The sequence below is a fragment of the Mauremys mutica genome, chromosome 12, assembly GCF_020497125.1.
Source record: "Mauremys mutica isolate MM-2020 ecotype Southern chromosome 12, ASM2049712v1, whole genome shotgun sequence".
NCBI classification, from domain to species: domain Eukaryota; kingdom Metazoa; phylum Chordata; order Testudines; family Geoemydidae; genus Mauremys; species Mauremys mutica.
The window spans coordinates 49247944-49269591 of NC_059083.1; the positions used below are offsets into that span (position 1 = coordinate 49247944).

At 44.5% G+C, this 21648-nt stretch overlaps 1 pseudogene; it reads right to left on the reverse strand.

Annotated features, from left to right (window-relative positions):
* Positions 1 to 1856: 1856 nt before the first annotated feature.
* LOC123346870 lies at positions 1857 to 19758 on the reverse strand (annotated as a pseudogene).
* Between the last annotated feature and the right edge of the window lie 1890 nt (positions 19759 to 21648).

The window sequence follows — 21648 nt, forward strand, 5'->3', positions numbered from 1 at the left end:
CCTGACTGACCAGAGCAGGGGCTGCTCCAATCTAATGAAAACACCTGACTCTATTAACCTGCAAAGAGTCAAGTGAGGCTGTTAAGCTAATGTGACCACCTGACTCTAATTAAGACCCCACTGATACTATAAAAAGGGCTCATTCCAGTCAGGCAGAGGAGAGCAAGTGTGGCTGAAGGGATGGTTAACAAAGATATCCTCAAGCCATCGTTAAGGGAGCCCTAAGGTAAGGATGAAGAAGGGAGAAGCAGGAGAGCTGTGGGGAAGTGGCCCAAGGAAATGTAGCAACTCTGGCAGTGAAAGGCTGGCTGCCAACTGCTGCTACCATTAGGGTCCCTGGGATGGAACCCGGAGTAGAGGGCGGGCCTGGGTTCTCCCCAACCCACCACTACAGGAACATCTCCTGGGAGGGGAAGTCAGGCCCCTGTCAGGACAGGAGGCTAAACTGTTCTGAAATAAGCCCCCAGGGACAACAAAGACTGTGGGAGTTCTCTCACCAACCTCCTTGCAGGCCTATGATGAAAAGGGTTCAGTAGACTGTAACGATGGCCGTAGAGAGAGAAGGGCTACTTGGAGGGTCACAGTGAGCCATGGAGGCTAGCATAAACCACCTAGAAGCGCAGGATCCATGGGGGCAAGATCAGAGCTATGCCACAAGTAATAAAAAAAGAATCATATACTTAATACCAATTACCTCGGTTTGTTCATGTGGGTGTATGTTTTAAGCTGCTTATGAATTCATTTTAGGGATACACATGAATGCTCAGTGAGGTACATAGGTTTGAAATGTATATTTGTTACATGTAGGTGGTAACATAGGTAGACAAGCCCTCAAAAAAGTATATGTACATCAGAATACACAGAGATAATTATTATACAAATATGTACAGTGTACACAGTTATTTAGTGCAATATTGTTATACTCAGAACCTCAAGTAGTTATAGAAGAGTATTTAACACAGTTATTATTTTACATATCTAATATATAGTATATTTAGTGCATACTTAGTGCAGGAATTATTGGACTGAATTCGCTGACCTGTGCTCGGCAGGAGGTTAGACTAGATTATCATAATGGTCTCCTATCGCCTTAAAAATCAAGAAATATATGATATACATCCTGAAGCTATAATCAGTGCTTCTAGCATAGACACCTGCACCTGTTCAGAACATAATAGAAGTTAAGATCTTCCTCACAGAGCTGTTGTGTGGCACCAGCAATTTAGGTTTGTAAAGCTCTATCAAAGTATTCAATAGAAAGTCATTCACAAGTGCAGAGAATTGTTATTTGAAATTAGGTCAGGGAGTCTGGGGAAATGCATTCAAGAGACAGCCAAACATGTTTGCACTGGAGTGATAGAGCAGGAAAGAGGCAGCCTATTTCACTTTACTGTAGAACTGGTGGGAATTTTTACATTATTGAAATTTTGATGAAAATTGTTAGGTTTACACACACACAAGGTGGAAATGTTATGAAATATTTCTCCTTTTCAACCACATATGTATATTTTTTCCTCTAACTTCTCAAATTTTGAAGATATAATTTGGAGACAGCACTTTGACTAAATATTCTCTTTTGTTTTTCAATCAACTTTCAATCTGGTCAAAAAGTTTTGAATTTCAGAAGTTGGATAAAAAAATCCTTAAAATTTGGATTAAAATATTGGATTTAAAAAACAAACAAACACAATTTTCCCTACCCATTTTCCCACCAGATATAGAACAGGTCATTCCACCCCCCCACCACCCCAATAGCAAAATGTCAATGAAGAAAAGAGGGCAAGGGGGGAGAAATTCAGTAAAATGCTGGTGGATTTCTCTTATTTTTCCCATTTTGACTAACTCTCCTTTTTTCTCTAATTTCTCTAGTTGTGTGAAAAGATGCTCTTCTCTATTGTTTTACTAAAGGTTTCCTTCACCTCTTTGTTCCTCAGCGTGTATATTATTGGGTTAAATACTGGCATCACAACCTTGTACATGAGAGAAATCATCTGATCACTCTCTGGGCTGTAGCTGGACTTGGGCCTCACGTAGGAAATTAGGGCCATTCCATAGCACAAAGTCACCACCATGAGGTGGGAGGAGAAGGTGGAGAAATTTTTATCGATGTAGGACAGGATTATCAACAGGAAAGGTCTCATGATGAACAGCACTGGCATGGCCAAGAAAACAATCTTGATCTTGGACATGTCTGTGCACACCATCTTCACCATTGGTGGGATGTCACAGAAGAAATGGTGGATGCGGTTGGAGCCACAGAAGGACTGGCTGAAGATCCATGTGGCCTGAACTGCTTCCACCAAGATGCTGATTACCCATGAGGTGGCTGCTAGCTGCCTGCACACCTGACCACTCATGATAGCTGTGTAGTGCAAGGGGTGGCTTATGGCCACATAATGATCATATGCCACGGCTGCTAGGATGCAGCATTCAGTGAGGCCCAGGATGGTGAAAACATACATCTGGGCTGTGCAGCCTGCCATGGAAATGCTCTTATGCTCCACCAGGCAGTGACTCAGAATCTGAGGGCTAGCTCAGTCGTTTGAACACTAGCCTGCTAAACCCAGGGTTTTGAGTTCAATCCTTGAGGAGGCCATTGGGGGATTTAATTGGGAACTCACCCTGCTTTAAGCAGAGGGTTGGATTAGATGATCTCCTGAGGTTCCTTCCAAGTCTGATATTCTATCCCAGGGGATGGGAACCTTTCAGAAGTGGTGTGCCAAGTCTTCATTTATTCACTCTAATATAAGGTTTTGCACTCCAGTAAAACATTTTAACATTTTTAGAAAGTCTCTTTCTATAAGTCTATAATATATAACTAAACTATTATTTTATGTAAAATAAATTAGGTTTTTTAAATGTTTAAGAAGCTTCATTTAAAATTAAATTAAAATGCAGAGCCCTCCGGACTGGTGGCCAGGACCCAGGCAGTGTGAGTGCCACTGAAAATCAGCTCGCGTGCCACCTTCAGCACACATGACATAGGTTGCCTACCCCGGACAGGCAAGAAGAACAGGCTCACAAGGAGGAAATACATGGGGATGTGAAGAGGTGGGCTGAGTTTTATCCGGAGGATAATGAACAAATTTCCCTCCAGAACGACGAGGTGTAGGTAGTTAAAAACACCACAAATAGAAGAATATGCAGCTCAGCAAGGTACAAAAACCCCACCATGGATGGTCTGGTTCTGGCCAGGGTCTCTCTCAGAATGGGTCCCCTTTAGGGGTAACAAACAGACTCTGAAGCTGAACCTGAAGAACCCCAAATAGGTGAATGTTAACTATACAATTAGTACTAGTTTCCCATCTGTTGGAATCCTTCAGACGAAAAGGTGCTGCTATTGTGTATATAAATATGCAACTGAGCCTCATTATCAGGAAATAATAACTTCGGTATTGATCTATTGAAATCAATAAAGCTATGCTAATGTACATTTGCCGAGGATCTAGCCCATTGACAGCGATGATGTACACTGATTTACACTAGCTGGGGATCTAATTCTTATGCCTCAGAGAATTTACCCTCCCCCCACCCATCTACATGAGAATTCAAAATGGGACCAGTCTTTTTGCCTTTGGGAATATTTTTTTTTACAACCATGTTTACTAAATACAATTTCCAAAATGCAGGCAAAATTCCGATCTCATCCATGCCTTCATCATGACAAGAGATAAACTCTTGCAAGTATTCCCACTGAGGTCGTAACTCACATAAGTAAGGACTGTGTTTAAAGCCCTTGGAAGTATTAAAAGCATTATGGGTCAACTGCATCTCAGATATAAGAATACTGAAATCAATGGAGGATTTTGGCCATTGGTGTGCTAAATATTTTATTCTTCCTTAAATAGTAAAGAGGAATTTAAATCATTGCTGCCATTATCACAAGAGCATTCTAAATGCCTTGTTTTCTCTCATTATACAAAAGAAGACCTAGGGTCAGTTCCTCAGCAGGTGTAAACCCTCATGGCTCCATTGATATCAGTAGAACCATGCTGCTTTACACCAATGGAGGACCTTTGTCTCAGACCCTTGCTATAAGGAGCTTGCCATAAGAAAGATCTGACAATTTAAGAAAAGACTTTTTCTGTAGACATTTACTTCAAGATTATTTACTAAGAAGGAATTTCATACTAATGGACATTACAGTAAAAAGGCAAAATTGAAATAAAAAAAATTATCCTTAGCATCTTCAATGTCTGGGTCACAAAGCAATGCATCTAACTGCAGTGCGCTGCTAAGGAAGAAAGTGGGGGTCGGAAGGTAAAGGGACTTGGGCAAGGTCACAGTGAGTCAGCATCCCCAGAAATGGAACTGAGGTCTTCCGACACCTAAAAATATGCCATGACCACAGGACCATTCCCATGGATATTGAACACACATAGACACACACACACACACAGAAGGGCGCATCCCCTGCAGCAAGGGGCAGCAGGGAAACACACACACACACACACACACACACACAGATCAGGTCTCTTTCTCTCCATCGGTGGGCAACAGGGTCTCTCTCACACACAGAGAGCAGGGCTCATCCCTTCTAGCAGCAGGCAACAGGACACACAGACATACACACACACTGGAAATCAAATAGAGAAAAGGAAATCAAACAATCTAAGCAAACAGTGATGACCCAGTGTGCAAAGTGCATTATATAGAACAATTTAAGGCAAATGGGAAGATTTTGACCAAATAGGAAGACTTGGAAAAGTTGTTGTGAAGTCAAAAGTATAATTGGGTTCAAAATAGAATTAGATAAGTTCAAGGTCCATCCATGCCTATTAGTCAAGATGGTCAGGGATACAACCCATGATCTGAGTGTCCCTAAGCCTCTGACTGCCAGAAGCTGAGACTGGACGACAGGCGATGGATCACTCGGTAATTGCCCTGTTCTGTTCATTCCCTCTGAAGTACCTGGCATTGGCCACTGTCGGAAGAGAGGATACTGGGCTAGATGGAACATTGGTCGGACCCAGTATGTCCATTCTTATGTTCTTAAGCAAGGGGCCTGACATATGATTAGATGAGGAGAGAATGTTGGATTAGATGGAGAGAGAAAGATAGATTCACAGATCAAGAGATGAACTGATATTCTAATAGATAGATTGTCAGAGGGATTTGACTAGGTAGATACACACACACACACACACACACATACACAGAGATACATGCACTTGAGCATGTGTATGAATGTACACACACTCATGTTCACACACACACACACACACACACACACACACACACACACACACACACACAGAGTGTTCTGCATGGAAAATTCAGATGAAGAAACCAATGATCTGACCTTGCTCCACTGCAGTCTCCAGCAGAATGCCCAATGGACGTCAGTGTGACAACAATTGGGGGCTTAAATAATTGAGTCATAGCCTACATTTTTAAGAAGAGTGGTTTGCTATCCTAGCTTGAAAGGATTAAATGTGTGGAAGGAAAGAGAGGTGTATTTATTCCATCCACTGGCTTTTGGGATGTAATCCTTGAAGGAACATTCTTATGATATTCCTGTGAGGATGAACAATACCGCCTTGAACTAGTTGGGCCAAAAAAAACCAAAATTCACTCAGCCAACCATTTCATATGAAGTCTGATGATGGTGTGTATTTTCTAGATGAGAATTGCAATGGGGTTTTACTGTAACTGGGGGAAGGGATGCTGTCCATTTCCTCTAATGGGAGTACTTTATTTTTTAGTAGGATTGAATCACCCTTCATTGCCTGCAGTCCCTTCCCCCTAATCCCATCCATGATCATTTTCTAGGTTAGTTGTCCTTGGCGGGGGTTTTCAAAAGGATCTGAGGGAGTTAGGTATCAAATTCCCATTGAACTTCAATAGGAGTTAGATGCCTAACTTCCTTAGGTTCTTTTGAAAAGTCCCACAAATGGAATCTGTGAATTTTTCCTGGAAGAACTTAAGGAAGCCCATATGATGTCCGAGGTCTTGAACCCAGGCCCGGGAGTCCCCAAACAGCTCCCACATCCCAGCTGCCACCCAATGCCTACTGAAACTGGGGCTGAGAAGCTACTAGGCCTATAACCCCAGCCAAGGTGTCTCCTGATCTACATAAAGCATGGGTCTGCTGTAGCTCATGGCGCTCAAGCAGTAGCAACTTTTGCTTTTTAGCTCTGGAGGCCCCTAGTTCAATCCCTGGTGTGTCACACAAATGGCATTTATCACCCAAGTGGGGATTTGAAGTGTTGTGGTCTTCAGGGGCTCGGTGGATCTTCCTTTGCTCAGAGGAAGTATATAAGCCCCTCATCAGTCTATGTTACCTGCCCCTCCTCTGCGTCCAGTTTGTAAAGGATGAAGAAAGTGTTATATATTTAGGTTAGTATCTAGTGACTCTTTAGCTCAGGCGGTACCGACTCAGGTGTTCCTTGTGGAAGTCTCAGGTTCCATCTCTTCTGGCGGCAAGATGGGGGTTGAGTGACCAGAGTGCAGCGAGCGAACAGGTAAGCCTGCACTCTGATCAGTTGGATGTTAATTAGTTCCCCTTGAGAAAGCTGAGGGGGGTAATTAGACAATCACGCTGGCTGGATGGATGGGATAAGGAGCCAATTAGCCCATAAGTCCAAGGCTGATAAAAAGGCAGGAAGGAAGTCCAAAACAGGAAGAGAGAGCAGGGACCAGGGTTAGCTGAGCTCAGTTACACTGAGGCCTCAAGGGAGGGAGATCTCAGTTCCCCTCTGGTCCTGGGGAGAGAGCCAAAAAGTGCTGTAGGTGCTGTAAATAGATTGTTGCATTGGGGTGGTTGTGGAAATGGTGGAGGGAACTTAAAATAACAGGGTCCGGTGAAGGCGCAACCACTTGACTCTGTTCAGTTTCTGCAGGGGAGAAGGTAGGAGAGAAGCCATGCCCCGTGACAGGCCGACACACATAGACCCACTAACAATACTGCTTTGCATGATCCCATATCGAGAAATACTGTTGTGACCTGATCCACTGGTGTCCCCATTCTCAGCTGACATGATATACAACATAGGTAGGAGACAGTACAAATCTATGAGTGTCATGAGCAGAGAATACAACAGCCTTCAACTGTGTGGCATCCATCCGCCTAACGCCTGTGGGGAAGAGTAGACATAACACTATATAGAAAACCAACAGTGTCAAGGAAGTTCTCACATCCCCAGAACACAAAGAGACACCAGCAAACATCACAATAAAGTGTACATGGTGAAACCAAGAGATGGGGAAGATTAAGTTGGGAGCAGACTGCCATGGAGAGAACAAAGTCAATGGGGCCACACTGATTTTTTCCCTCTGGGGATCTGAGCACTGATATCTATGTATAAATAAAATAAAATAATGTCTTTTCTAGAGCTTTACTTAGGGCTGAAAAGTGTATGAGGTTAAATGTTTTAATTAATTATGGAGTGAAGATAAGTGTGACACGTGAGAAACTTTCAGGGACCTATGCCCAAAGGAACCCAGGGATTATCTCAGACATTAGTTGGTATAAATTGCACATCTTTCAATGAGATAAAGGGAGTTTCTTAATCTCTTAGCTAGGGTAGGCATATCAGGGCTTGGCAAACATTAGGTCTACCATCGGTGATGTCCCTTCAGTGATTCACTCATTCAAGGTTATGCTCATTCAGTGTCCTTTCACAATGGACTTGTGAGACAGAGTATGCTTTTACTTATATGAGTCCAAAAGCTACAGGTCAGGGTGAAAACTTCACATCCGCACCAATCCTCACATAGAGTCCAGGTGACTTTGAGTTTTTTTAATCAGCTGAACTCTTTTCCTTGTTCAAAACATTTTACTAATGATCTACTGAAGTCTGGGACCAGGTGTGTGGGTTCCAATCTTGGCTTTTCCATTGGCCTGATGGATCACTTTTCCCTCTCTGAACCTCACAGTCCCCATTTGTAAATTGGGGGATGGTGATATTTACCCTGTTTCTTCAGACACCTGGATGTCCCCTAATGAAAAGTGCTAGCTCAGGGATAGTGTTGATGAAGATCATCATCAATTTGCATGAAAGAATAAAGTCATTTAAACCTCTCATCTACAATGACCCAAGTAGATTTTTTTTTAATATTTCAGGCTGTGATGACCCCCCTCCAAAAATTGATGACCCCGCCATCCCATGCCACCCTTACTTCTGCGCTGCTGCTGGCAGCAGTGCTGTCTTCAGAGCTGGGCACCCGGCCAGCAGCCACCGCTCTCGTGACCTCCCTACAATAGGTTTGCGACCTCCTTTTGGGTTGGGACCCCAGTTTGAGAAACACTGGACTAGATGATTTAGTTGTCTCTTCTGGCCTTAAACACTATAAAACTATGAAAGTATAAAATTTCCCATCACTCCTCATGTATTTAAATGTCTTCATTTAATTAACTTCTCTGGGCCTTTGTTTCCTTCCCACCTTTGTCTGTCTTGTCTATTTCCACCATAAGTAGGCTTAGCACAATTTGATTTTTTAATAACTTTGGCTGATAATATTGATGCTTATTTTAAAGCTTTTTTTAAATTTTTATTGATTTTACATTGTCACAGTTGAGGGAAACTATATGGGGATGTCAGACATTGGGGGGGATGTCAGACAATAATTATTTAGAAACAGTAGACATTGAGATTCAAAAAGTTAAGACTTTATAACCATTAAAACACAAATTGTAAACAAATCTTGTCAAACTATACAAAGTAAATAGCCTTAAATTAAACTCTAATAGGTACTCAAAGAGCATTTTTTCTTATTTTGCCTATCTGCAAATGTTGATGATTATAGATGGAAATATTTTGTCCGTTTGTGTGTCCGGTGAAACTGACATTTATCGACATTACCAATAAAAATCTAATCCTTTTGAGCCTAATCATAACTTCTTTTGGGCATGGACTGTTTTTCACTATGTGTTTGTACAGCACCCAGCACAACGGGGCCATAATCTTGATTGGTGCATCTGGGTGCTATAATAATGCAAGATGATGATGATAATATATACACGCCTATTAATTTTCATTCCAACACCATAACATTCAAATGAATTATATTCTAAACTTTTCTCTACTAAAACTTGAACCCTGGATTTTATTCCTGGCTCTGCCACTGACAGGTTGTGTGACCTTGGGCAAGTCACGTCCCTCCTCTGTGCCTCAGTTTCCCTTCCCTTCTCTTTGTGTGCTTTCTCTATTTAGTCTGTAAGCCTTTTAGTGCAGAGACTGTCTCTAACTCTGTTTCACTGTGCCCAGATCTTAGTTATGCCTCTGGGTACTATAATATTGAAAATCACTCACTAGATGACTATTAATAGCAGAAAGTGGTCATAACAACAATAATAATCAGGTTCAGAGTGGTAGCCAGGTTAGTCTGTATCAGCAAAAACAATGAGGAGTCCTTGTGGCACCTTAGAGACTTAACAAATTTATTAGGCATAAGCTTTCATGGGCTAGAACCCACTTCATTAGATGCATGGAGTGGAGAATACAGGAGCAGGTATAAATACATGAAAAGATGGGAGATGCCTTACCAAGTATGAGGTCAGTCTATCGAGACAGTTCAATTAACAGCAGGATACCAAGGGAGGACAAATAACTTATGTAGTGGTAATGAGAGTGGCCCATTTCAAACAGTTGACAAGAAAGTGTGAGTTAACAGTAGGGGGAAATTAGTATTGGGGAAATTAGGTTTAGGTTTTGTAATGACCCAACCACTTCCAGTCTTTATTCAGGCCTAATCTCATGGTGTCTAGTTTGCAAATTAATTCCAGTTCTGCAATTTCAAATCAGTTGGAGTCTATTTTTGAAGGTTTTTTTGTTGAAGAATTGCCACTTTTAGGTCTGTTATTGAGTGACCAGGCAGTTTGAAGTGTTCTCCTACTGGTTTTTGAACATTATGATTCCTGATGTCAGATTTGTGTCCATTTATTCTTTTGCATAGAGACTGCCCAGTTTGGCCCTGCTCCTGTATTTTCCACTCCATGCATCTGATGAAGTGGGTTCTAGCCCACGAAAGCTTATGCTCAAATAAATTTGTTAGTCTCTAAGGTGCCAGAAGGACTCCTCATTGTTTTAACTATAGTAACGTGATGTTCAATGTATTTTATTCATATTCATCATTGTCATTTCACAGACAATCTGCCTCTTTCTGAATTTATTTTTTGTAAGATCTGCTCTAGTTTAATCACAACTATTGGATTTGAAGCAGGAATTAATTCACAGAAGTCCTACGGCCTGTTTTAAACAGGAGGGTATCTAGACTATCACAGTGGTCCCTTCTGGCCTTAAAACCTATCGATTATTGTCTCCTTCCATCCATTTCCTATAATGCTGCTTCCTTCTCATTTCTGACCCTGTGCTGCTCTCTAGCAATCATATAAAGCAAACAGAATCTCTTTGATATGAGCCGTACTCTCAGTCTCTCCTTTTTACTTTTCTGTCACGATCCATTTCCAAATGCTTCCTGTCTATCGGTCAGAATGGCATATGGCCCATCTGTGACTGCTGTTAGCAAATAGCGCCAATGGCCGGAGATGGGACACTAGATGAAGAGGGTTACAAAGAATTATTATAGCTGGGTGGGTCTCTCTCACTTTCACCTTCCTCTGCAGCAGGGGGCACGGGTCACATGCTGATTTGAACTAGAGTAAATGATGGATTCTCTGCAACTTGAAGTCTTTAAATCAAGAATTGAGGAATTCAGTAACTCAGCCAGAGGTTATGGGTCTGTTACAGGAGGGGAAGGGGGAAGTTCTGTGACCTCTCATGTGCAGGAGGTCAGACTAGATGATCTGGCCCTAAAGTAGGAGTCTAAAATTGCTAAACCAAAACAGCTCGTTAGCTATGTTGGGGGCACTTGAAATGTGGATGGGATTGCAGTGCCTCACACACTCACAGAGATTTGCCTCTGTATTGTTAATTCATCAGCAAGTATCACACATAGGCCCCAGTCCTGGTAACACTGAGGCCAATGGGAGCTTAATCTTTGATCTCAGTAGGGTTGGGGCCCATTGTTTCGGACTACAATATCTATGTAGGTAGTTAAAGGCCTCCAAGCATGGTAGACTCAGAGCACTCCACAACCAATGATAAATGTAACCTCCCATCCTTCATGTGGGGTAAAGAGATGGAATTATCCCCATGTTAAAGGGAGGGGAACTGAGGCACAGAAGACTGGATCCTCAGATGCTTCAAATCCACTGAGCTATATGTTTTAGGTATTTACATAGGCCTCATCCCTGTGGTGTCTGCACATCTCACAATCATGAACAGACTTTAATGTCATAATGTAATAACACCCTTGAGAGGGTGAGAAGTGCGATTATCCCTTTTTTACCAGTGGGGAAACTGAGGCATGGGCAGATTGATTTATGTAAATCACACAAGGAGTTTGACTTCAATCGAGCTATTGACACCAGCGGGGATCTAGCCCCATTGACTCCATTGGAGCTATGGTCATTTTCTACCAGCTGAAGGTCTGGTCCATGGTATTTAAGACTGAGGTTTTCCTAGCCTGCTTGTAGGGTTTGGAGATACAAGTCCCATTATTTTTGGTTTGTAAACTTCAACCTCGGTCACTGTCTCAGTGCCACATGCAGTGTGAGGGTCAAAGCCAGGAACTGAGCTAAGGGTTCTGAGGGCCAGTCAAGTGCCTTTAACCCAAGATCAGCCTTCGTCTCTGTGTAGGAATTGCTGGGTGTCAGTGTTATGTCTTGATGGTGGTAACCAGCCCTGTTCTCTCTCTCCCTGTGTGTGTGTTCCTGCTGCATGGAATGAGTGTTTCAGTGTGCATGTGTGTCTGTCTGTTATTGATATGTTAGGGGAAGTAGGTTTTGTGTGTGTGTGCACATAGGGGATGGAAAGTGAAAGCTACTTTGTGATGCACTGAGACAGCTCAGCTGTGTCCCAGGACTGGCCTGGCAGGTCAGAATTAGTAGAAATACCAGAGCTCTGAAGACAGCAGGCCTGGACTAGCAAGGGTCAGGATTGCGGCATTCAAAGAGGGGTGTGTGGGTGGGTGGGTGTGAACTTGACTAGCAGAGGGCCAGGACTGAGGAGCATTGTCAGAGGTGTGTGTTTGGGGTAGGACAGCAATGACAGAAGGGTTGTAGCTCGTTATTGTGATGTATTGGCCGAGCTGAGGAGCAGTTTTGGGACAGGAATAGCAGGGGTAATGCAAGTCAGGACTGAGGCATGTCACCAAAGCTGTGAAAGGAGCCAATCCTGGGATAGCAGAGGGATTGTGGGTCAGGACTAATGGGCTTCAGCAGAGATGTGGGGGTGGGAGGGGTGAGAGACTAAAGCTGGGATAGCAGGGGCTTCAGATCAGGACTGAGGGGCAATGACAGAACTGTGCATGGATGGGGGGAGCTCAGGGTGCTGCAGATCAGGATTGAAGTGCATGAGTAGAGTTGTGTCGGGGGGAACCCAGGGCTGGGATAATAAGGGGCTGCAGGCTGGGATTGAGGTGCATCATCAGACCTGTGTGTGTGTGAGAACCCAGAGATGGAACCATGGAGGGGGCTGTGGGTTAGGATTCAGAGCATCGGCAGAGCTGATTCAGGGGCAGGACAGCAATGCCAATCACAACCCAGGTACATTGCCTGAGCTCTGTCACTGAGGCCTAGAAACCTGGAATTGCCTTTTGCTCACCACACCTGGGCCAGGCTGTCTTTGCTAACCTAATGGGAATCTGAGGTTTGTTTACATGTCAGTTTCATTGCAGTCATCCCTTCCCCTTACATTCCCTCACTACCTGGGGACTGATGGAATTTACAAAGGAAGGGATCACTGTTCACAGGGGCTGGGAATGAACTGCTTGACCGCTTTCACTTTAACCATCGGGGGCTACTTGACATAGGAACAGACCCTCCCCTTCCTCTGTCTAACTTTAATCAATGCCTCTGACTTTCTTTTCTAATCAGCCGCCACAGGACTGCCACTGAGACCTGCATTTCCCGGCAGCTTTTCCATTCTAATGGTCCTCAATGGGACCCATTAAAATAATGAGTAACTTTGTTTCTGCCACTAGCTCATAATTCCTTGAGAGGTTTGTTAAATCTCCAAGCAGTGCCCAGCTCTCAGCTGGGTTTAACATTCCTCAGAGCGCTTGATTAAGGCAAGTGAAGTTTTAATGACATGTGTGTCCCCCTGTGCATCTCTATAGAGTCACAGGTGCTGCATGCCTAATTAGAGAGATTTCTTTTTAGTAGGTGTGTTGCTAATCAGGGTGGTTTTAACAAGCACACAATGAAGTAGCTTTTATTTTTTTAAATTATTTTTATCTGAGCAAAGCATCAGTGAAACTAACTTGTTCCAAATGAAATTGATCAGGGGTCCTGCAAATGGGGCATCTGTCACAGATCTGTGATCAGACCTATAGAAACAGCTGCATCCTTAAGGTCAAGCATCTTATGCACCATGGACAGACTGTTTATTTGCCACTTCTCTGATCAGTCACCAGGGACCAACAGAGCACTTGGTAAAGTCTATCCCCTTGCCACTGCTGCCCTTAGTTAGTCACACTGCGAGGCTCATTGCCTCCAATTCCCACCTGCTTTGACTGTGAAATTAGCTGCACAGAGTGAGAAAAAATGTTCCTTAGTTACCAAAAATCAGGCTACATCTTTAAATTTAATATAATGCCTTTGACTGTGCCATGTCCCCATTCAGCAGTCCCTGCCCACTGAAGTCCACTTTCCATGGGGATGGGTCCATTAGTGGTAGATTAGATAAGGGGAATGTAAACACCACTAGCCAGGTGGATGGAGAGATGATTAGACAAATGAGCAGCTTGCAAGGCAGAGTCCCAGAAGTGAAGACAGACAATTGGCCAGACCAATGAGTAGATAATTGGATGGACAAAGAGCAGAAGGAGGAAAAAATGGACAGACATCTTGATGGACAGATAGGCAGCAAAAAAGACAATTAGATGGATGGACATATGATTATACAGATGGACAGATGGACGGATGGATAGTTAGATAAAGAGATAATTAGGTAGATTAATGGGGATACATGTCCCCCTGTCCTCCCCCTCCCCCTCCCCCATTATGCAGTGTGCTGCATAAGTGCCCTGAGGTGATCATTTCTATGGGTCAGAACCCAAAAGTTTGTTCACACTCCATGCCTATTGTCTCTTAACGTGGCTTGTGAGCCTGCCAGTAAGGAGGCCAGTTGGTGTGGTCCGCAGCAGTGGTTCTCAAATTAGAGCTGCCACTTGTTCAGAGAAAGCCCCTGGTGGACTGGGCCAGTTTGTTTACCTGCCGCGTCTGCAGGTTCAGATGATCGCACCTCCCCATGGCCGCGGTTCGCCGCTCCAGGCCAATGGGGGCTTAGGGAAGCAGTGGCCAGTACGTCCCTCGACCCACGCTGCTTTCCGCAGCCCCTATTGGCCTGGAGTGGCGAACTGTGGCCACTGGGAGCTGCAATAGGCCAAACCTGTGGACACAGCAGGTAAACAAACCAGCCCGGCCTGCCAGGAGCTTTTTCTGAACAAGCAGCGGCCCTAGTTTGAGAACCACTGGTCCACAGGATTGTGGTTTTCATGTGAATGCTTGTCCAACTAATGACAAGCGAATGACCAGGGCTGTGAAATTCAGTTCTGGATTCTGAAACTCCCCACCTTTATTGGGGGAGTTTGGATCTAAGCTTCTTTTGTGTCAGGGTTGTTTTTATCCCAGACTTTTCAGGTTCATTGTCTGACCGCAAGAGAGACAGGCAACCCAGCAAAGTCCGAAACCAAGTTCTTTATTGATGCATTCATACACACAACAAAGAACAAGCCCGTTCTCCACAGAGAACCAGAACCAGCCCCCCATTTCTTCCATACAGCACAAATTTATATAAGCAAGTTTACATCACAGTTAAAGCATTTAATTGCCTGCGGTTAATTAACGGCACCTGGTAAAGCATTCGATTACAAAATTCATGGCCTTGAGCAGTTCCTGGCGTACAAGCAGCTTCCTTATCAGTACTGAGAACTTTTTTATCGGCACTTCTCAAGCTTGAGTGCAAGGGGGGGGGTTAGCCACCCAGCTCCTTCATTCACCCACCTTCTGAGCCCCCCTTGTTCATGCATCAAGCGTGTGATCACCTGCTCAGCCTATCTTGTGGGCCTTTGGGCCCACTCTAAAGCATCCTATCTATCATTTTGTCTCACTTCCTGAAGTCCAGGAAGCTTCATTCAGGCCCATTGCTGCTATGAATTAGACTGAGACCACCATGTGATTCACAAAGAGGCCCGGGCAGAGCTCTAAGACAGTAGCAATGCACAGCTGCTGCCAGTGATGCACATGACCCACTGATATATAGGCAGAGGTGCATTTAGCATCAGCCAGTTGCAGTTACTGCACTGTGGAGCACAATTGTGCCTGGACATTAGAGGTACAGGGGAGAAATCAGGGAGACATTGGAACATCAGACTAGATCATCACACTCATTTTCACCAGCTAACTTGGGTGTCCTTAATGGAGCTACATTCATTGACACCAGCTGAGGATCTGGCTTCAGCTACCTGTTACACAGTAAATCACAATTCATATGCACAGAGCAGTCACACATGAATACTAACCAAACATTTGTTTCCCAACACGCACACACTGCTACATATGCAGGCACAGGGGGAGACACAGAGATACACACACATACAGAAAAACACATAAGCATGCACGCACACACACACACACAATCCACATAAGGAGGTGCACATATAAGGATCCCCACACATAGTATCACACTAACACATGCAGAGGGCCTTCTTTTTCAGTTTTTACCAATTTTTACTGAAAATTTCCCAGATTTTCCAAACACTATTTTTTTTACCAATTTTCACCTGAATTTTGCACCTCTCAAGTACATGAAAATACTGATTATGTCAAGAAACTCTAGTACATTACATTAGGTAGATGTTTATATTAGTAATACATTAGTTTCTATTAAATTAAGGCAATGTAGCAGGTGCAGTCCTGGAGCACACCCCCTCATGGTGTGGCACTGAAGTCAACCTGCCTCAGTTTCCCTCCTGGGTTTTCAATGATTCTCTGGGCTTTTAGCACAGTTCAGTTACAGAGGTGACTCAGCCCTCTAGCTAAACCTTCTGCCCCATCCCTTAAGATGCTATCAAAGTCCAAAGGAAAAAACTAATCTTCCATCCTAAATCTGTGATGGGCCCACAACAGCCTTTGGCCCATCTCTTCCTGGTCTCAGCTTCCAGCCCTCCTGGGTTCTGCTTAATCCCCTCTTCCTCCCCTTAATATCAGGGGTTGCTGCACCCTCTACAAGGATGGTAGCATGGGGGAACCTACACCCACATGATAGGAGCACTAGCTGGACTCTGTTCAGGCTCTGAAAGCTTAAATGACTCAGGGATCTAGGACACACTGGCAGTGAGTTTCTGGAAGGGAGTGCCTGGCTGAATCTTCAACACTACCCTCTGCTATGGGCCCTGGTCCTGGGAAAAGAACTGTCTCTCACTGTAGCCACAAGCTGACCCAATTCTCCTCCCCAAGGCCTCTTCCTATATTTGATGCCCTCCTTCTGGGTCCCTTGGGACAGGGTGACCACAGTCTTCTGTCCTGGGACTATGCTTCGCTTCTGTCAGGCCTTGCCCCAGTGGACTCCACAGCCCTCCTTCATGGTCCTGTGCCATGGTCCCGAGCTAACCCTCCATCAGCGTTCAGGTTCTTCCCCAGACAGCCTCCCTCCTAGTTTCCCCAAACTCTAAGCTCCCCTTCACTGAGCTCCACACAGTGTTATGTGGTGGGATTTGTAGTCACCTAGCTAAAATACCCGAGTGCACAACCTCTGATGTGTTGGGGAACAATTGTATCATAGAATCATAGAATATCATGGTTGGAAGGGACCTCAGGAGGCCATCTAGTCCAACCCCCTGCTCAAAGCAGGACCAATACCCAACAAAATCATCCCAGCTAGGGCTTTGTCAAGCCTTACCTTAAAAACCTCTAAGGAAGGAGATTCCACCACCTCCCTAGGTAACCCATTCCAGTGCTTCACCACCCTCCTAATGAAAAAGTTTTTCCTAATATCCAACCTAAACCTCCCCCACTGCAACTTGAGACCATTACTCCTTGTTCTGTCATCTGATGCCATTGAAAACAGTCTAGATCCATCCTCTTTGGAATCCCCTTTGAGGTAGTTGAAAGCAGCTATCAAATCTCTCCTCATTCTTCCCTTCTGCAGACTAAACGATTCCAGTTCCCTTAGCCTCTCCTCATAAATCATGTGCTCCAGTCCCCTAATCATTTTTGTTGCCCTCCGCTGTACTCTTTCCAATTTTTCCACATCCTTCTCGTAGTCTGGGGCCCAAAACTGGACACAGTACTCCAAATGAGGCCTCACCAATGCCAAATAGAGGGGAATAATCACTTCCCTCAATCTGCTGGCAATGCCCCTACTTATACAGCCCAAAATGCCATTAGCCTTCTTGGCAACAAGGGCACACTGTCGACTCATATCCAGCTTCTCATCCACTGTAATCCCTAGGTCCATTTCTACAGAACTGCTGCCTAGCCATTCGGTCCCTAGTCTGTAGCAGTGCTTGGGATTCTTCTGTCCTAAGTGCAGGACTCTGCACTTGTCCTTACTGAACCTCATCAGATTTATTTTGGCCCAATCCTCTAATTTGTCTAGGTCCCTCTGTATCCTATCCCTACCCTCCTGCGTATCTACCACTCCTCCCAGTTTAGTGTCATCTGCAAACTTGCTGAGGGTGCAGTCCATGCCATCCTCCAGTTCATTAATGAAGATGTTGAACAAAACCAGCCCCAGGACTGACCCTTGGGGCACTCCGCTTGATACCGGCTGCCAACTAGATATGGAGCCGTTGATCACTACCTATTGAGCCCGATGATCTAGCTAGCTTTCTATCCACCTTACAGTCCTTTCATACAGTCCATACTTCTTTAACTTGCTGGCAAGTATACTGTGGGAGACCGTCTCAAAAGCTTTGCTAAAGTCAAGGAATAACATGTCCACTGTTCTCGCCTCATCCACAGAGCCAGTTATCTTGTCATAGAAGGCAATTAGGTTAGTCAGGCATGACTTGCCCATGGTGAATCCATGCTGACTGTTCCTGATCACTTTCCTCTCCTCTAAGTGCTTCAGAATTGATTCCTTGGTGACCTGCTTCATGGTTTTTCCAGGGACTGAGGTGAGGCTGCCTGGCCTGTAGTTCCCCTGATCTTCCTTCTTCCCTTTTTTAAAGATGGGCACTACATTACCCTTTTTCCAGTCATCTGGAAACTCCCCCGATTGCCATGAGTTTTCAAAGATAATGGTCGATGGATCTGCAATCACATCCGCCAACTCATTTAGCCCCTCTGATGCAGTGTATCCGGATGGATAGTTAGATAAAGAGATAATTAGGTAGATCAATGGGGATACATGTCCTCCTGTCCTCCCCTCCCCCTCCCCCATTATGCAGTGTGCTGCATAAGTGCCCTGAGGTGATCATTTCTATGGGTCAGAACCCAAAAGTTTGTTCACACTCCATGCAACAAGGGCACACTGCTGACTCATATTCAGCTTTTCATCCACCGTAACCCCTAGGTCCTTTTCTGCAGAACTGCTGCCCAGCCATTCGGTTCCTAGTCTGTAGCAGTGCATGGGATTCTGCCATCCTAAGTGCAGGACTCTGGCCCTAAAAAATAATCTATGGGTCTGATACCCAGCTCACTGAAATTAATGGGCATCTTTCCAGTGAGTTCAATGGACTCTGAATCAGGCCCTGTGTGGATATTACTAATTCACATTTAGACTCCAATCCTGCAAACACTATTTATGTGTAAATTTTACTACTGCTTCCAACCATTGGATGGCAAAAATCCATGAAAGTCAGTATGTACAGCTTTCCTCTGGGTCTCTACTTAGGAAAAGGACCCAGAATATCTACAGCTACTCTCTGAAATGGAACCTCAATTATGGGGAGTGGCTGGAGAGGGGCTTTGACTGGTCTTGGGTTTTGCCACTCTTTGGCACACCTCACAAGACTGGACATAGGTAGAAACATCCTTTCCCATTCACCCCCAGTGGAATGACTTCCCCAAACGGTCTTTGGTTCTGTTCACTCCAGCATGGCCACTAGGATGATCATGGACTCAGCTCAAGAGCTTTACCCAGTACCTAGCTGAAACTACCAACTGTCTTTGAGGATGCTGGTCCTCCTGTGCCCACCAGAAAGAGTTTCCTTGTATAGAAGTCCTTTTTCTAAAACAAATCAGGACCTATTAGAAGAGCTGAGAGGCAATGAGTTGTTCTGTGCTGCCTTCCAAGCTCTCTTGAGGCTCTCATCTGCTTCCTGCTCTGTCTGGAACTGTTCCATTGACACTGGAGACTTCAGTTCCTTACTGGGTTGTAGACGTGGGCTTGGTCCCTCTGGAAGTGATGTAGGTGACGGGGTTGTTTCCATTGATTGTGAACTGCTTTCTGCTGGTGCACTAGGTTGTATTTTAGGCTCCTGCTGAGCCTCTTGTTCAGGATTAGCTGCTCCTGCTACTGCAAGCTCGGTGGTGCCCTCTGGCGTTGGAGTTGCAGATGGCATTGCAAATGCTGGATTCAGTTCTGGCAATGGTTCTGGTGCTGATTACTCCATCAGTTCCAGTTCTGGGACTGCTTCTGGTTGGGTCTCTGGGACTGGATCCACTGCTGCTGTCGCAGATGTTGGCATGGGGTCCAGTTCCATCACTTCAGTCTGGGTCTCTGATAACACATATGGGGCCCTGGTAGAAGGCTCAGAAACAGGGATAGGTGTGAAGGCTTGCTTACTCTGGCTGTGGGTGACCATAGTCCTACACTCTTGGCTAGTTTAAGATGGTTGGCCAACTCTTCTCCCAGCAGCATGGGAATGGGATAATCATTATAGACTTCAAAAGTCCACATTCCTGACCTGCCCTTGTACTGGACAGGCAACTTGGCTGTAGACAAGTTAAAAGACTTTGACTTGAAGGGTTGAATCATCACTTGGGCCTCTGGGTTGATGATTTGTCATCCACTAAGGACTGGTGGATAGTTGACACCTGTGCTCCAGTGTCCCTCCACACAATAATCTTCCTGCCTGCCTCACAGTTTCCCTTCACTCTGAGGGTATCTTGGAGGCATCTGGGCCTGAGGACCTTTGGTGTGACGCCAGTGCAATGAACTGCAATTTGTTGGGGTTCTTGGAGCAGTTGACCTTTACATGTCCCAGCTCATTAGATTTAAAACGTCGCCCCACTGACTGGTCACTGGGGCAAGGTGGGTTGCTGGAGAATGGTATGATGGGACAATAAGGTGTCCAGGGTTTTCCTTGGGGCGTGGGGGGAGAGAGCTTGAGCTGCCCCCAAGGGTAGGGTATTGGTTTGGGACATCCCTTCTGGTATCCGCCTAAACTGTGATCAGGGTTGTTCCTCTCTGTTACCTCCACCCAACTTGTTATGATTTGCCCTGCTTCTCTGATTATCTGTGACTGCTTGTATTGATCAGCATAAGTAGAAAGAATTTCTGCTGCATTCATTTTCTTATCACATAAACACTGTTTTACATCATCATTGGTCATAGTCAGGAACTGCTCCTGTACAACCAAATCCCACATCCCTTCAAAGCTAGTTATACCTCTTCATTTGACCCATTTGTCTAACAGATCCTTCACCCGGTTTAGATAAGCCAAATTACTTAGTCCAGCCCTTCTTTTAAGGGCTCTAAATTTTACTCTGTAAGTTTCAGGTGTAATTTGAAATAGTTTCAAAACCAAATCCTTTAATTTATCATAGTTAGAAGCACCTTGTTGAATAGGCATCTTGTTGAAAATGTCCAGTGCTCTTCCAGTCAATTTTGCCACTAATGCAGTCATTTTTTGGTTATCAGGAATTCCATGGAGGGTGCACAGTCTCTCAAAGGTGATGAACTGTTCAGCAATATCACTGGATTCATCATTCTGCGGACATAGTCACTCCAATTTGTGGATTTCTGGGGAAGTGGAACCGCCTGCTGAAGGGTTCCAGCACTTCCATTCCATCACCTCCAATTCATGCTTCATCTCTTTTTCCTTCTCCTTCTGAGCATGTTACCTCTCTCTTTTCCTCTCCTCCTTGGCATCCTGCCTCTCTCTTTCCCTCTACTCCTGAGTAGTTTTTTTTAATCTGGCCACTTGTGCATCAGTCTCCATTCATTTGAATTCCATTTGTCTTTCATGTTCCTTCTTTTTTCTTTTCAGCTTCCAATCTGGCTAATTCCAGTTTCTTCTGGGCCTCCCTTTCAGTCATTTTTCCTAACCTTCCTGCCCTTACTGTAGCCTAGCCTGAGAGCTAGGGAAAAAAAACAAAACAAACAAGCAAACAAAAACAGCTTGTGAATTTCCTTGCTATAGCTTAACTACACTGCTCTCAGGCAAAGAAAGAAAGAAAAGAAAAAAAACATCTCCAGCTGTTCTCAGTTTTAAAAAAAAGTGTCCTTTAAAAAAAAACAACCAACAATAGCAACAACAACAACAAAACCCTCCCTGGTTTTCAAGCTGTAAAAAGGAAAAATGTGTCCTTTAAAATCCTGTGGTCTGTGCTTCTGGTTCAAAATTATCCTACCACTGTCACCATGTCAGGGTTCCCCCCACACACTCTGAACTCTGGGGTACAGATGAAAAGACCCCCTAAGCTTATATTTTACCAGCTTAGGTTAAAACTTCCCCAAGGCACAAATTCCT